This window comes from Triticum urartu, chromosome 7A (genome assembly GCF_056163025.1).
Source record: "Triticum urartu cultivar PI428250 chromosome 7A, HENAU_Tu73, whole genome shotgun sequence".
Classification (NCBI taxonomy): Eukaryota; Viridiplantae; Streptophyta; class Magnoliopsida; order Poales; family Poaceae; genus Triticum; species Triticum urartu.
In genome coordinates this window covers 83,176,482-83,191,484 of record NC_141879.1, presented here as the reverse complement: position 1 = coordinate 83,191,484, position 15,003 = coordinate 83,176,482, and the positions used below count along the sequence as shown (strand labels likewise).

Sequence of the window (15,003 nt, the reverse complement as noted above, 5' to 3'; positions counted from 1 at the left end):
AGCTCGCAGTAGCACCTGGTATTTGATACTGGTTCTGTTGCTAATATTTGCAACTCGAAACAGGGACTACGGATTAAGTGAACACTGGCGAAGGACGAGGTGACGATGCGTGTGGGAAATGGTTCCAAAGTCGATGTGATCGCAGTCGGCGCGCTACCTCTACATCTACCTTCGGGATTAGTATTAGACCTAAATAATTGTTATTTGGTGCCAGCGTTGAGCATGAACGTAATATCTGGATCTTGTTTGATGCGAGACGGTTATTCATTTAAATCAGAGAATAATGGTTGTTCTATTTATATGAGTAATATCTTTTATGGTCATTGAGGGAGTCCTGGATTAGGGGGTCTCCGGACAGCCGAACTATATCCTTTAGCCGGACTGTTGGACTATGAAGATACAAGATTGAAGACTTCGTCTCGTGTCCGGATGGGACTCTACTTGGCGTGGAAGGCAAGCTAGGTAGTACGGATATGGATATCTCCTCCTTTGTAATCGACCTTGTGTAACCCTAACCCTCTCCGGTGTTTATATAAACCGGAGGGGTTTAGTCCGTAGGACATAACAAAAAATATACAATCATACCATAGGCTAGCTTCTAGGGTTTAGCCTCTCCGATCTCGTGGTAGATCAACTCTTGTAATACCTATATCATCAAGAATAAATCAAGCAGGACGTAGGGTTTTACCTCCATCAAGAGGGCCCGAACCTGGGTAAAACATCGTGTTCCCTGCCTACTATTACCATCCGCCTTAGACGCACAGTTCGGGACCCCCTACCCGAGATCCGCCGGTTTTGACACCAACATTGGTGCTTAGTTCCTCTGTGTCGTCGCCGTTAGGCTTGATGGCTCCTATTATCATCGATAGCGATGCAGTCCAGGGTGAGACTTTTCTCCCCGGACAGATCTTTGTGTTCGGCGACTTCGCACTGCGGGCCAACTCGCTTGGCCTTCTAGAACAGATCGAAAGTTACGCCCCTGCCCACCAGGTCAGGTATGGAAGTTTAAACTACACGGCCGATATCCGCGGAGACTTGATCTTCGACGGATTCGAGCCTCTGCCTTGTGCGTCACGCGGTCACGATGAGTACGATCTAGCTCTGCCATCGGACAGTGTTCGAGAAATCACATTGACAGCCGCTCCGACCCTTTATTCGGAGCCAGTTGCGCCTCCCATGGATGGGTGGATAGACCCCGCCACAGAGGCCGCATCCCCAATGGCGATCGAGCCGAATATCGATCTTACCCTTCGCGAGAGCCGTGTTGTTGAACTGCCGGATACTTCTCCAGCCACGGACTCCGAACCGCCTGCACCCGTTCCTTTCGAATCCGGTTGGGCACCGATCATAGAGTTTACCTCCGCGATATCTTTCAGCACTCGCCCTTCGGCGACATACTGAATTCATTAAAGTCTCTCTCCTTATCAGGAGAGTCCTGGCCGAAATATGTCCGGCAGGATTGGGATGCGGATGACGAAGAAATTTGCCGCCCACCCACCACCCATTTAGTAGCCACTGTCGATGACTTAACCGACATGCTCGACTCCGACTCCGAAGACATCCACGGTATGGACGAAGATGCAGGAGACGAACAGGAACCACTGCCCACAGGGCACTGGACGCCCACTTCATCACATGACGTATACATGGTGGACACGCCAAAAGAAGACGACGACGAGGAACGGAAGGACGCAACGAAGGGTTGTCCCCTCGAGAAGCAGTCAAAGCGGCGGCGTAAGCGCCGCTCCAAATCCTGCCTCGGCAGAAACAACGATCATATAGACCCAGCGTTAGAGCAGGGTGAACCATTGCCGGACCACGGCAACACGGAGAATCAAACCGAACAACCCGACTCTGTCAAAGATAATAGTCCGGACGACATCACACCGGACAGACACCCAGAGCAACAGAATGCCCATCAAAGTCTCGTTGCCACCACGAGGAGTCTAAAAAAGCAGAAGCAATGACTCAAGGCTGCGCAAGACACACTCAGAATTAGATGGAGTAAAGTGCTCAACATAGCAGCGAAGTACGGCGGTAATCACCCCACCAAGAGCTACCCGAAGCGGAAGTTGCTACCTGAATTCGATGAGGAGGCCTTAGATCCCCCGCAACCAAAAACTAAAATGGCCATCTGGCCGGATAGACGACCTCACGGCCAACATAGAACGGCAAACAACGCCGCACATAAATCAATACGCGAGGGCTCGCATCAAAAGGATGGCGCAACCAGATCCATCTATGGACCACGCAAGCGCGCTCCAGCATACGATGCAACACAACAAACATCCGAACAACGCGGTACACCCAGATACAGGGGTGCCGCACACCCCTATGTTTCACCGATGAGGTGCTGGACCATGAATTTCCAGAGGGATTCAAACCCGTAAACATAGAGGCATATGACGGAACAACAGACCCTGGGGTCTGGATTGAGGACTATATCCTCCATATCCATATGGCTCGAGGAGATGATCTCCACGCCATCAAGTATTTACCCCTCAAACTCAAAGGGCCAGCTCGGCACTGGCTTAAAAGCCTCCCCGAAATCTCCATTGGAAGCCGGGAAGAGCTCGAAGACGCTTTTCGGGCAAATTTTCAAGGGACTTATGTCCGACCTCCGGACGCGGACGATTTGAGTCATATAACTCAACAGCCCGGAGAGTTAGCCCGAAAGCTTTGGAACAGGTTTCTTACTAAAAAGAATCAAATAGTCGACTGTCCGGACGCCAAAGCCTTGGCATCTTTTAAGCATAGCGTCCGCAACGAATGGCTTGCCAGACACCTCGGCCAAGAAAAACCGAGAACAATGGCAGCATTAACAAGCCTCATGACCCGCTTTTTGCAGGTGAGGACAGCTGGCTAGCCAGATGCAGCACCAGCGACCCAAGTACATCCGAAGTTAGAGATGGAAATGGAAAATCAAGACGCAGCAAAAATAATATGCGCCGGAATAAAGAAGACAACCCGAAGAACACGACAGTAAATGCTGGATTCAGAAGCTCTCGGCCAGGTCAGCAAAAGCCGCCCTCTAAAGGCAGCAGAGACGAACTGTCCAGCTTAAACAAAATTCTGGACCAAATATGTCAGATCCATAGCACCCCTGGTAAACCCGCTAACCATACCCACAGAGAATGTTGGGTCTTCAAGCAGTCCGGCAAGCTCAACGCCGTACACAAGGGGAGGATACACCAACCGAAGACGAGGATGAGCCTCTCAAGCAAAACACTGGGGAACAGAAGAAATTTCCATCAGAGTCAAAACAGTAAACGTGTTACACGTGATCAAGGGGAGAAACAAAGCGGCACTCCCAGAGAAATATGCCCAAGGGCCTATCACCGCGGAGTCCTGCCACTGGTCGTTTCAACCGATCACTTTCGACCATCTGGATTACTCAGCAAGTATCTGGCGTGCAGGATGGGCTGCCTTGGTATTAGACCCAATAATTAACGGATACCATTTCACACGAGTCCTGATGGACGGTGGCAGCAGTCTAAATCTGATATATCAAGACACAATCCGTAAAATGAGGATAGACCTAACGAAAATTTGCCACAGCAATACTACCTTTAAAAGAGCAACGCCAGGCCCAGGGGCTCATTGCACGGGCTCCCTGCTACTAAGGTTATATTCGGCTTCCCCGATAACTTCCGTAGCGAAAATTTAATATTCCACATTGCTCCATTCCAAAGTGGCTATCAAGCACTACTTGGACGCGAAGCTTTCGCTCGCTTTAATGCAATACTGCATTACGCTTCCCTCACGCTTAAGATGCCCGGTCCACGTGGCACCATTAAAGTGAACGGAAATATTGAGCGATCCTTGCGCGCCGAAGAGAGGCACACTAAAAATGGCCTCACCAGCTAAAGCATTTGATAGGTCGTCAAGACCACGGACACGGTTAGACAAGTCCGGCGCAGCTATATGTCATTCACACAGGTTTGATAGGCCACACCCTTATTACAAATACAAGGGGCTCAACACGCGCAGACAAGTGGCAATTTTTACTCATCTTGAATTGTACATGGTTTCTTTAAACCTACCTTTTTACACGACAACTTTTCACCTAAGTTTCTCTTTTTTACAGATGACCATCGTGCTACAGCCATCCAGGATACGGCACAACGGAGACACAGGCGCAGACGTGCAGCAGGGACCCGTTCCAAGGATTCTTTTTAGATTAAGACCCTGCGTAAACCTTTTTTACTGTCTCTTGTTGATACACATCCCTCGGATTCTCAGTACTCTTGAGAAGGATGCTGACGTCTTGGCATGTGGCCACGTCAGAATAATGCACGTACCTGGACACCAGGTGCTTCTTACAAAGGGCACTGTTTAGGCCCGATTTATCTACTACCCCTATAAAAGAAAGAGAGGGCGAAGAACTAAGTCATCCTATCCATCCAAACCTGCAATCTGAAGACCTACATTCCTCCAAAACATCAAACACGTTTTATACTTTAATTACCCACCAATGCCATTGGGTTACAATCCTCATCTATTACCACTATAAAAGAAAAGAGAGAGACAGATCCAAACAATCACATCCATCCATCGTCAAAATCTAATAGCCCTTAATTTTTCTGTGTTTAACGCTACCAACCACGGGATCGTGGCTAATCTGTCTCGCGGTAAAAAAAAAGAGAAAACCGTCGCACGACCTCCTCCTTCTCCTCCTGCACGACCTCCTCCTCCTCCCGCGCCGTTTGCCTCCCGCAGCCGCGCCCTTCGCAGCAGCCTCGCGCCGAGCCACAGGAAGCCGCGCCCGTCACCGCCGCCTCGCGCCGCCGGAGCCACGGGAAGCCGCCGCGGGTCGCCGGGAGCCTCCCCAGCCGCGGGAGCCCGCCCCCGCCGCGGGAGCCGCCCGCCGCAGGTCGCCGCCCCGCCGCAGGTCGCCGCCCCGCCGGCGCGCCGTTCGCCGCCGCCATTCACCGCCCGTCGCGCCCCGCGGGAGCCGCCCAGGTCGCCGTCGCGCCGTTCGCCGCCCGCCGCCCATACAAGATCCAGGCATCCAACCCTTTCTCCACGAACCCACTCCAGATTGCTCCATTCATTCCGTAAGAAGGAGAAAAAATCGCCACTGATCGTCCCTTCCTTCTGGTTCAGCCGTCACCAGGTGTGTGTTAAGGGAGGATCGGACACGCGTGTGCCAGGGAGGATGCTGCCACCACGCTCTTCGAAGATGTGCGGAGTCGTCGTGCCTGTACGGTTGACACCTCTACCACCGTCGCTGCCTTCGAGGAGGATTCGTGCCTGCATCTTAATGTTCGCCAAGCCCATTACATCGCTGGTTCAGGACACACAACAAAACAAATCTGAACCTCAGTGACATATTTGCTGGTAAAGTCCTCTCCCTCTTATATCTCGGTAGGATGCATTCTTTAACGATTTATTTGCTGGGGTTTGTTAAGAAATTCCAAAGATTTCAGATTCTGTTTGGTTGTGTCATTCAATATCCCTGGGTGAACAAACTTGTGACTTTGGTTGTTGGTAGCTTAATTATTTGGTCTTCTATCTAATAGACAGATGTCGAGTATAAAATTTGAATCCAACTCTGATTGATAAGACTTGATTTTTTTAATCTTGCTGATGAATGGCCTACTATTTCAACCTCTGATATATTGCTGAATTTATAACCTGTCAGATCAGGGTAGTTACAACCTATGAAATCTTCCTGAACGTTTGAACCTATGGGATTGGGGTAGCCAATTTTGTATCGTTGATACGATGGCTACATAAACAATTCAGCAAGCTACATCTGCTTCATCGGGTTGATGCTTCATGCATGCTCAGCAAGTTTCCTTTCCCTTGAGTCGTCTTGCCACGGGTCGGTTTGTTCTTGCGCAGACAGATGTGTAGACCACATCTTGTAGATGGCTGATATGGATTATGCTCCACCCCTCCATGACTTCACTCGAGTTAATTCCCCGTGATGCGACTGACACAAAACTATCCTCGGTATCCACAAAGATCACCCTGGGTGATGGCCTTCCTAATATTTAGTTATTTTCATTTTTCTGATGCTTATGGCTATAAGTTAACTCCAAATAAGTTTTTTTTTTAAATATGGCACAAAATTGAAAATTCTGATTACATCATGGTGATATTTTTTCTTGTAGGGAGAGAAGGAGGATAAAAAGTGCTGGTCCTCTTCACAGGATAGGTACAGACTTGGCTAAGCGATTACTGCTGCTGCGGTTCATCTACAATGATTTTGGACATTGATTCTTGTTTTACCCTTATTATTACCATTTGCCAACTTAACCATTTCCATCTCTCATGTTAATTCTGAAGACCTTTTATGTATCATGTATCCAAGCAGGCTGCATGTGACGTGAATCAAGGTAACTATATGATGTAGTGAAGTATAAACTCCTCTCCCTATAATATGCAGCCTTCAAACCATAGATTTGTGAATTTTATGCCAGCTGGGCCTCTTTCATTTTAATGCTTGACTCCTAATATTTCATTTCTCCAAGCTTTTGAGTTCTAATATTGTTCTGTATTATGAGCTCTTGAACATTTGCCTGCACAACAATGATCTATAATAATTCCCTTCTAAGCCTAGAGATAGTTGTACACATCATTTATTCAATCCTAAATTACTCTATGCTCTGAATTACTCCCGTGGTGCATTTTATGTCCCCCTTACATCTATATCTATGTCTTCTTACTCATATACATGCTTTCCCATGTAATCATCCTTAACAATTGTCATGTTCAATCTGTAACTACTTATCAGGGTATTTTCTGATTTTTTTATGTTGCCGCTTACTGATCTTACGACATGGAGAGGAGAGGCCAAGTAGCAGCAAGCATGCAGCTATGTCATGCAAACAAACTGATACTGCAGAAAGTCACTGATTGTACAAAACCAGAAAAACAAATTGCAGCGCAAGCATGCAAAGAGACAATTGCGCGAATCACACACATATTCAAATAATAAGGCAGTGAGAGGCTTTATATTAGGCGGTGTACTGCAACAAGGTGCCTCCCTCCATCATCATTCCATTCTTCTCCTGTTTCCTATCTGTCAGCCGCACCTACAACCGGTGCCCCAATCTAGCTCGACAATTGACGGCGGCTACATCTGTTGTGGCCGGCAGCGAGGCAAGCCCTCCTTCTAAACCATGTATGTTGATTTCAAATAGTAGAACTAATTCATACTTTGAAGTTGTTTGTTAATCAGGCTTCCATGGACGTTGATTTCCATTAAACAGTATTTTGCGAACTTCTTGTTCTCTGCAAATTTTGGATGCCGCCGGTCAGTGTGACGCCCAAATCCTGGTGGCAAGTCTTTTTCTAATTGAGAGAATTATTTAGGTGCTAATTCAAACAGCATGTCTATAGGTTCGTTGAAATTCCCTAGACAAGTTACTTTCTGAATTCTGACTCTGAGTAGCCGACTCATACTTATTTTTGCGCCTTCAGTTGATTTGCTTCAGTGTGTTTGGTCTTTCTATTCAGGATCCCGGTCTGGAAAACTAGATGGTGTATGGATTCAGAGATGAACATGACGAACGATAGAAGGTCGATTTGGATTATTCTTGGTCCATAACTTTCAATTATTCCACTGCCACACAACTGGTATTCCACTTATCCTTCCTTCCAATTTTTATTTGCAAATTTGTGATGTTTATGGTACCGTTTCAGTGGTTGATTGAAGTAGTGAGGATATTCTGACTATGATGAATTAACAAAAAATGTTTTTATGCTGAACCAATCAATTTTTTTATTAAAGTCCTTGCAGTGCTTGTGCTGGCAGGGAGAGGAGGAGAAGTAAGGCGTTGTGGGCAGGGACTGGCTGTGGGTACAAGAAGGCCAGATATGAGATGGTGGAAAGGATGCACGCAGGAGAAGAGAACAGACTGCAACGGAAGGCAGTTTGAGATGTAGTAGTGGACGCCTCTTCCATGATATTCAGGTTGGTGTAAGACTGCTCGCCTTAGATGCAATTGACTGGACATTCGGAGCTAGCTCTAGACAGGATAATTTAGATTGATGAACTATTTTGTGGTAGCAATCTGCGTGTTTAGTGATGCCGCACACGTCCTCTCATCTCGTCACGAACGGCCTGGATGTGGCAGCTGCCGTCAACATCCCAACCGTCACCAGCACGACGTGTTGAATGACATTGGCATCGTCTCACTGGGGCAGCAGCTCAACACCGGCATTATTCTGGTAATGCAAGTCCCGCTCCATCTCCTCTGTTTGCAGTCATTGTTCCAATATTACTGGAGATAAAATCCATTCTAGCTATCGTTGCTGAAGATCATTTGGTGGTGTTCGATCCAGACTAAAAAATTATTCCATGTTGTTTTCAGTAATTATGATCAGCTCAGCCGTAAGATATAGAGAGATCAATCACATCCGATCTTCGATTTAATGTAAATTAGGTGATTTACTGAACCGCGGGTTGCCTGTTTCATGAACAGTACTGCCATTTTAAACAATCTAGGACCTACACTTGATGACGACATTATTATTTATACAGCTGTACTGGGCCATTTGTTAGCAGCAGCCAATTATATGCCAATCTTTATAAAGTTTAAAGACTAAATTCTAGTGACAAAAAGCCTTGTCATACTGGCAGTTATTTTCCAATGAATGTCTGCATATCATTCACTTGTCTTGATGTCTGTCTATAATAAAGTTGGCATGTACCTTTTGTTCAAAATAAAGCATGCTTGGTTTTTGGAGTTGCATCCATCAGCTAACCTTAGAGGAATTCATATATCCACCATGCCGGTGCTTGTTTTGCACAATCTTATACATTAGGACTTTATACTCCTTCACAAAAAACACCCTGGCAAAATATTCGTATGCTACTTTGCCTCATTTCATGAGTGTAGTTTTGGTCACGTATGTTGGAAATATATGCTTGTTCTGTGGTGATGAATCAGAATGGCAAATCTGAAAGGAAGTGATTATTTGTTCATGTGTTGATATAGTGATTCTGTTTGAACTTGAAGGATAAATATGATGGAGCCTTTTTTTTTATTAAAGCTTGTTTTCCCTTGGAATTATTGTTGTAAATACTATATTTGCGGGTGTGCAGTTTGTGATTCTCTATTCATGATAGTTAGATAGATTGGATTCGTTCCTTTATAGCATACACGGACTTGAATTATTTTGTCATTGATGAATATGCATAATGTACTTTCATTTGTTGAGATTTCAAATGAGGTCGTAGGAATCAAAATGGAACTCTCATGTGGCTGATATCGGTTTTATATTATATTTTTAGAAGAAATTTCTATATTTACTTATCTCAAGATATATTTGATTTCATTTTTGTCTCTTGAGACAAGGAGCGAGCAAACTGTTGACTTTGCAGAGAACAATTGTCACTGAATTGCTTTCAAGGCGGATGTTCCATAGACAAACAAGCATGCAATCAACACTGCATGATTTCAATTGGTTTCCAATGTACGTAGCATGTCTATCTGGTTATTTTGCTTTTTGGTTTGTGCACTCATGGAACGAGAAAGAATTGAACCAACCAATTTGCAGGGTGAATATTTAATATTTCATTTTTTTATTCTACCTCATGAAAACTCTAAAGATAATGACCTGTGGTTCTCCTAAAGTATAGTTGTGAGATAAGAATTTTGGTGCATCTAATCAACTACACTGAGAATGAAGCCGCATACAACATGCACCCCTTATGTTGTACAAGAATTGGTTAGTGTATTAAGACATACTAAGGTAATCAGGTGTCTTCACTCCATGCATATGATGCTAAATTGTAGAGTTGCTTGAAAATCATTTAAATTATAGGTTGGTTGTCATATTTTCTAGTGTAATCATAATATCTTTAGAATTTGCATATCTGGTTGTAACATCAGTCGAGGCGTGCATTGCTTGTGCACGCTTACTATATTCCTTGTGTATGAAGCTGCAATTGAAATATGTATGCTATAGCATGTATGTGAGCTTACATTATTTGTTTTATAATTGCTGATTATGATTAGAAATAACATGTAGCCTGGAAAGAAGGAACGATATGAGATAAAAGATGCAGAAAAAGAGGATTAGGCCCGCAGATTGTTATCAAGGAGAACATTGAGCTATGAGGGTGTTTTTTCGGGCAACACCGACGATGGTCTCAGCAGCTATATGATGGTGAACTGTAGCTGTCGTAATATTTTGAGAAATATATTATGATTAATTTTTACTTACCTATCCGATTTTTTTCATTGCGATGATCTGATAGGCCCCATATAGGTGTCTGGATTGTAATAGGTATTTTTCTGGGTTAAGAAGGAAGAATGTTTCGGGTGTTCATTAAGATTATTCTTGATTGGTGAACTGCGATGGCGGATTTAATTTCAATATGCTTTAGGAAAATCTGTTAAGTACATATTACATCAAGATTTAAATTCATAGAGTATGTGAGATGTATGGTAAACCATTGCTCATGTAAGATATTGCTTTATGTAAACTAAAAATGTAAGTTCATATATTTAAATATTATTTTCTAATGAATTTCTATCAAAACGTGCATTGCACGTGCAAGCTTACTAGTACTGTAAAAGACCGAATACCTTAGGGAGTGTTCGGCGTCGCGAGTTTGGCCTTATATGCATCAGCTCTGAATCATGTCTTTGGTCAAATGTTGGGTTTGTCCGGCTCCTGTGTTTTGCTGCCTTACGTTCCGCTCTATCGGCTAAGGCGGCACCAGGAGAACTACTGCGATTGTGCCCTGGTTCATCCGGACGAGCACCTCAATAGAGAAAGCCGAAAACTGACTGTCATGATATAGCGTGAGACTGGTCAACCACTCGATGACCTATCGGAATGTTAGAATTCCTTCGCTTTAACGAAGGGCCGTTTCACGGCCAGGCATATACGCACCTAGAATTCGGATGAATGCGGAGCCACCAGGGGCTATATAGTAGCCCCACTGTCAAACTCCTATGGCTAAGTGAAAGTGTTAAAACATTATAGTCCAGTTGCCTAGTTCGCTGCGCCATCACCTTCTTATTAGGACCAAGACATTGGATTAAGTGTGAATACGCGTTTTCTGCGAACACCCCCGCATTATATGCGTGGGGGCTGAAGCCGACGACTGCAATCTTTCAGGTTATACACATGTGTACATAAACGGCCGCACAGGAGGCATCATATTACTTTCGGGCAAAAGTATAAATACAACCTTAATAAAGTTCATAAAAACATTGTGTTTACAATAGGAATACATGTCACTCAAACATAATATTCTTCGAGCACTGAGCCTCTATCAAACGAGCGCCCTCGAGAACTTGTTCGAAATAGTGCTCGGCAGCCACTCGGCCTATGGTCGAACCCTGCGCCGCAACAGTGGTAGCATCCATCTCCGCCCAGTATGCTTTGACACAGGCAAGGGCCATCCTCGAGCCCTCTATACACGCCGACCTCTTCATCGCATTGATGCGCGGCACCGCTCCAAGGAATTGCTGCACTAAGCTGAAATAGCTGTTCGGCTTCGGTTTTTCCGGCCACAGATGATCTACGATGGACCTCATGGCGAGTCCGGACAACCTGTTGAGTTCGGCCCATTCGGCTAGGTGATCAGTCAATGGAAGCGGACGCTCTGGAACGTTAAACTGCGACCAGAACAGCTTGTCCACTTCACGATCTGTTTGATCTCGGAAGTATTCTGCCGCATCGACAGCGCTCGCCGCCAAGTCCATATATGCGTCTGCCGAACTCCACGGCCGATCCAGCGGGGCATACCGCGGATCTCCAAACTTCCTTCGCAGCAAAAAGGACTTCCCAGCCGCAATATCCCCAGCTTCACGCAACTCTTCCTTCTTTGCCCTCATAGCAGAGCGGGTGTCTTTGCTCGCCACCGCGGCCTTTTCAAGGTCAGTCGCCTTCGCTCGGTTTTCTTCTTCAAGGAGCTGGCAGCGGTCGGCAGTGTCTTTTAACTTTACAACCATCTTGGCCATTTTATCTTTGCTCTCGCAATGTGTAGCCTTTTCGGCCCTTAACTCTTCGGCCGCCTTTAAAGCGGCCGCATTACTAATTCTTGCTTGTTCCTTGGCTCGGGCAAGTTCCGCCCGAAGGGTCTCCACGGTGGTAGCTCCATCTGCAGTCACAACATATTAAAGATACTGGCGTTACACTGCTCTTACTATGTGACATTCACCAGAAAACATTACTTACCCTGTGCCTCGTCAAGCCGCTTGTTAACAAGCTCGATGTCGGCATCTGCCGCATCCAGTTGCCGCTTTAGCTCGGCAAACTCATTAGTCCGGCTAGCCACCGGAGCTTCCACCACCTGCACATAAAGGCGGTTTGGTTATTACCTGGGACTACGATCCTCTGTTCGCCGCCGTTCTTGACGATAACCAGAGTCTCAGGGGCTGCTATCTACACAGGGCACACCTAAAAAAGTGTGGTACTATCAAAAAGTATATCATTTCACGTACCTCAAAGCCCGTCAGTAGACTCATAAAGGCTTCATGCAATCCGCTTTCGGCAGATGAAATTCTTTCCATCATTGTACCCATCAACGTACGGTGTTCTTCTAAGATGGCCGCTCGCTCCAACAGCTCCCTCAGTACGTCCGACCGCATACCAGACGGTGCCGGACTCTTTTGTTTGCTCTCTTCAAGAGCCGGACGCTGGGGACTTCGGGTGACTATAGGATTATCTTCTGGCCTCACCGGATCCGGAGAGGCCCTCCGCGACGACACTTCAAGGTCGCCCGCTTCTTGAGCGGGGGAGTCCGGGGGAGGCGTTTCGCTCTCCATCATCTCTGGAAGAAGATCCCCCAAAGACGAGCTCTGCTGAGAAGGGCTAAGATCCGAACTGCAAGATAAACGCTTCGGTTATTTTCCTCAGAGCTAAGGTAGTATATCTCCACTATTGAAGTACTTTTTGATTACTTACAACTTGTTGGAGGGTTGATCCTCGCGTGGACCTTGTGCGGCAAAAGCACCCTCCAAGGCAGGACCCTCTGGTGGAGACTTCTTCTCCCGTTTGGAAGCCTCGGTTTCCGGATCTTCAGAGGCAGTCCTCTTCCTTCCCCGAAGCGAGAGAAGGTCAGATCCTTCCCCTTGGTTATCCTCCTTCACGGAGGCGCTCATTCCCTCGGTTGGAATTGGTAGCGATGGGGGCCCGCTTTCGACCCCATTGTTCCCCCCTTTATCTTCCTTTGAGGGCTCCGGGCAAGGTGCTAGCTCGAGTATCTTTTGCAGTACCAGATTCTCCAAACCCTCAGGAAGGGGGGCCGAACACCGAATCATCTTTGCCCTTGTTAGCCAGTCCTGGTCAAAGAGCGATTTATCAGAACGACGTCATGGTAAATGAAAGACGGTGTGCTCGGCTAAAGGATTACTTACTTGGTCGGCGGTATGGTTGCTGCTCAGGCCCACGTCCTCGGTAGTATCCGGACACTCTACTTGGGGTCCGAAGAATGATTTGTACATCTCCTCGTGCGTCAGGCCAAGGAAATTCTGAATAGTGCGCGGCCCTTCTAGGTTGAACTACCACATGCGGAGGGGCCAGCGTTTGCAAGGCTGGACTCGACGAACCAGCATGACTTGCACCACCGTAACCAGACTGAAATCTCCTTCGAAGAGATCTTGAATGCGGCTCTGCAGTATAGGCACGTCCTTGGCTGGACCCCAGCTCAGTCCTCTGCTAATCCATGATATCAGTTGTGGTGGAGGGCCCGAGCGAAAAGCAGGGGCAACCACCCACTTGGCACTTCTGGGAGCTGTGATGTAAAACCACTCCCGTTGCCATAATCTGGACACCTCTGGAAAGGAACCTTTTGGCCACATAGCTCTTGCTATCTTGCTTATTAATGCGCCTCCGCACGCTGCATACTGCCCCTCGACCATCTTCGGCTTCACGTCAAAAGTCTTGAGCCACAGGCCGAAGTGAGGGGTAATGCGGAGGAAGGCCTCACACACGACAATGAATGCCGAGATGTGGAGAAAGGAGTCCGGGGCTAGATCGTGGAAATCTAGCCCGTAATAGAACATCAAACCCCTAACAAAGGGATCTAGGGTGAGGCCTAGACCTCGGAGGAAGTGGGAGATGAACACAACGTTCTCGTTGGGTTCAGGAGTAGGGACGACCTGCCCTCAGGCAGGCAGCCGATGCGAAACCTCGGCGGTCAGGTATCTGGCCTCCCTCAACTTCTTTATATCCTCTTCCGTAACGGAGGAGGGCATCCACCAGCCTTGAAGGCTAGATCCGGACATGATTGAAGGTCCGAAGCACCTGACCTGGGCTTTGGGTGTTAGAACTCGAGGCGGGGGAAGGATTCGATTGAGCACGGGAGGGAAAAAAGTAAGCCTTGTCCCTTTATAAACAGGGTGAATATCAAGCGTCCTCTTTGTAGCCCTTTGGGACTTGCCTATAATCTAGGAGTCATAGACACGGTTGGGTTACCCACGACCGTATTGATGAGAATCCCATAATTAGGGGAACACGATCTTTGCTTTGACAAGACGTGTCAAGAAACCGCCTCGCGTTATGTGTGGAGCTGGTTGAAGAAAAACGGTTCGAATAATCACCGAACCGTGGCATGATGTCATGTTGCCAAAACGTGTCAGCAGATTAAGATTTGTGGAAATATTATTCTCTCTACGGTGGAATGTGGAACTTATTTTGCAGGGTCGAACACTATCCTTGTATTCAAATTCTTCCGTGGTGTATTCGGAGGAGGAACCCGCCTTGCAATGCCGAAGACAATACTGCGCGCCGGACTCATCGTCATTGAAGCCTGGTTCAGGGGCTACTGAGGGAGTCCTGGATTAGGAGGTTTCCGGACAGCCAGACTATATCCTTTGGCCGGACTGTTGGACTATGAAGATACAATATTGAAGACTTCATCTCGTGTTCAGATGGGACTCTACTTGGCGTGGAAGGCAAGCTAGGCAGTACGGATATGGATATCTCCTCCTTTGTAACCGATCTTGTGTATCCCTAACCCTCTCCGGTGTCTGTATAAACCGGAGGGTTTAGTCCGTAGGACATAACAAAAAACATACAATCATACCA

At 46.7% G+C, this 15,003-nt stretch overlaps 1 long non-coding RNA gene across 9 annotated transcripts; it reads left to right on the top strand.

Annotated features, from left to right (window-relative positions):
• The first annotated feature begins 4,680 nt into the window (after nucleotides 1-4,680).
• On the top strand, nucleotides 4,681-10,428 carry LOC125524020 (uncharacterized). 9 transcript variants are annotated; one of them, XR_015611105.1, is made up of 11 exons: nucleotides 4,693-5,007; nucleotides 5,107-5,340; nucleotides 6,120-6,163; nucleotides 6,295-6,344; nucleotides 6,794-7,110; nucleotides 7,190-7,350; nucleotides 7,468-7,587; nucleotides 7,751-7,924; nucleotides 8,021-8,181; nucleotides 9,338-9,429; nucleotides 9,988-10,428. It is a non-coding gene; the product is annotated as an uncharacterized LOC125524020 (long non-coding RNA). The 9 variants fall into 9 exon arrangements; XR_015611103.1 differs by having other exon boundaries at nucleotides 4,686-5,007; nucleotides 6,295-7,110; XR_015611104.1 differs by having other exon boundaries at nucleotides 4,690-5,007; nucleotides 6,120-6,344.
• Nucleotides 10,429-15,003: the final 4,575 nt, after the last annotated feature.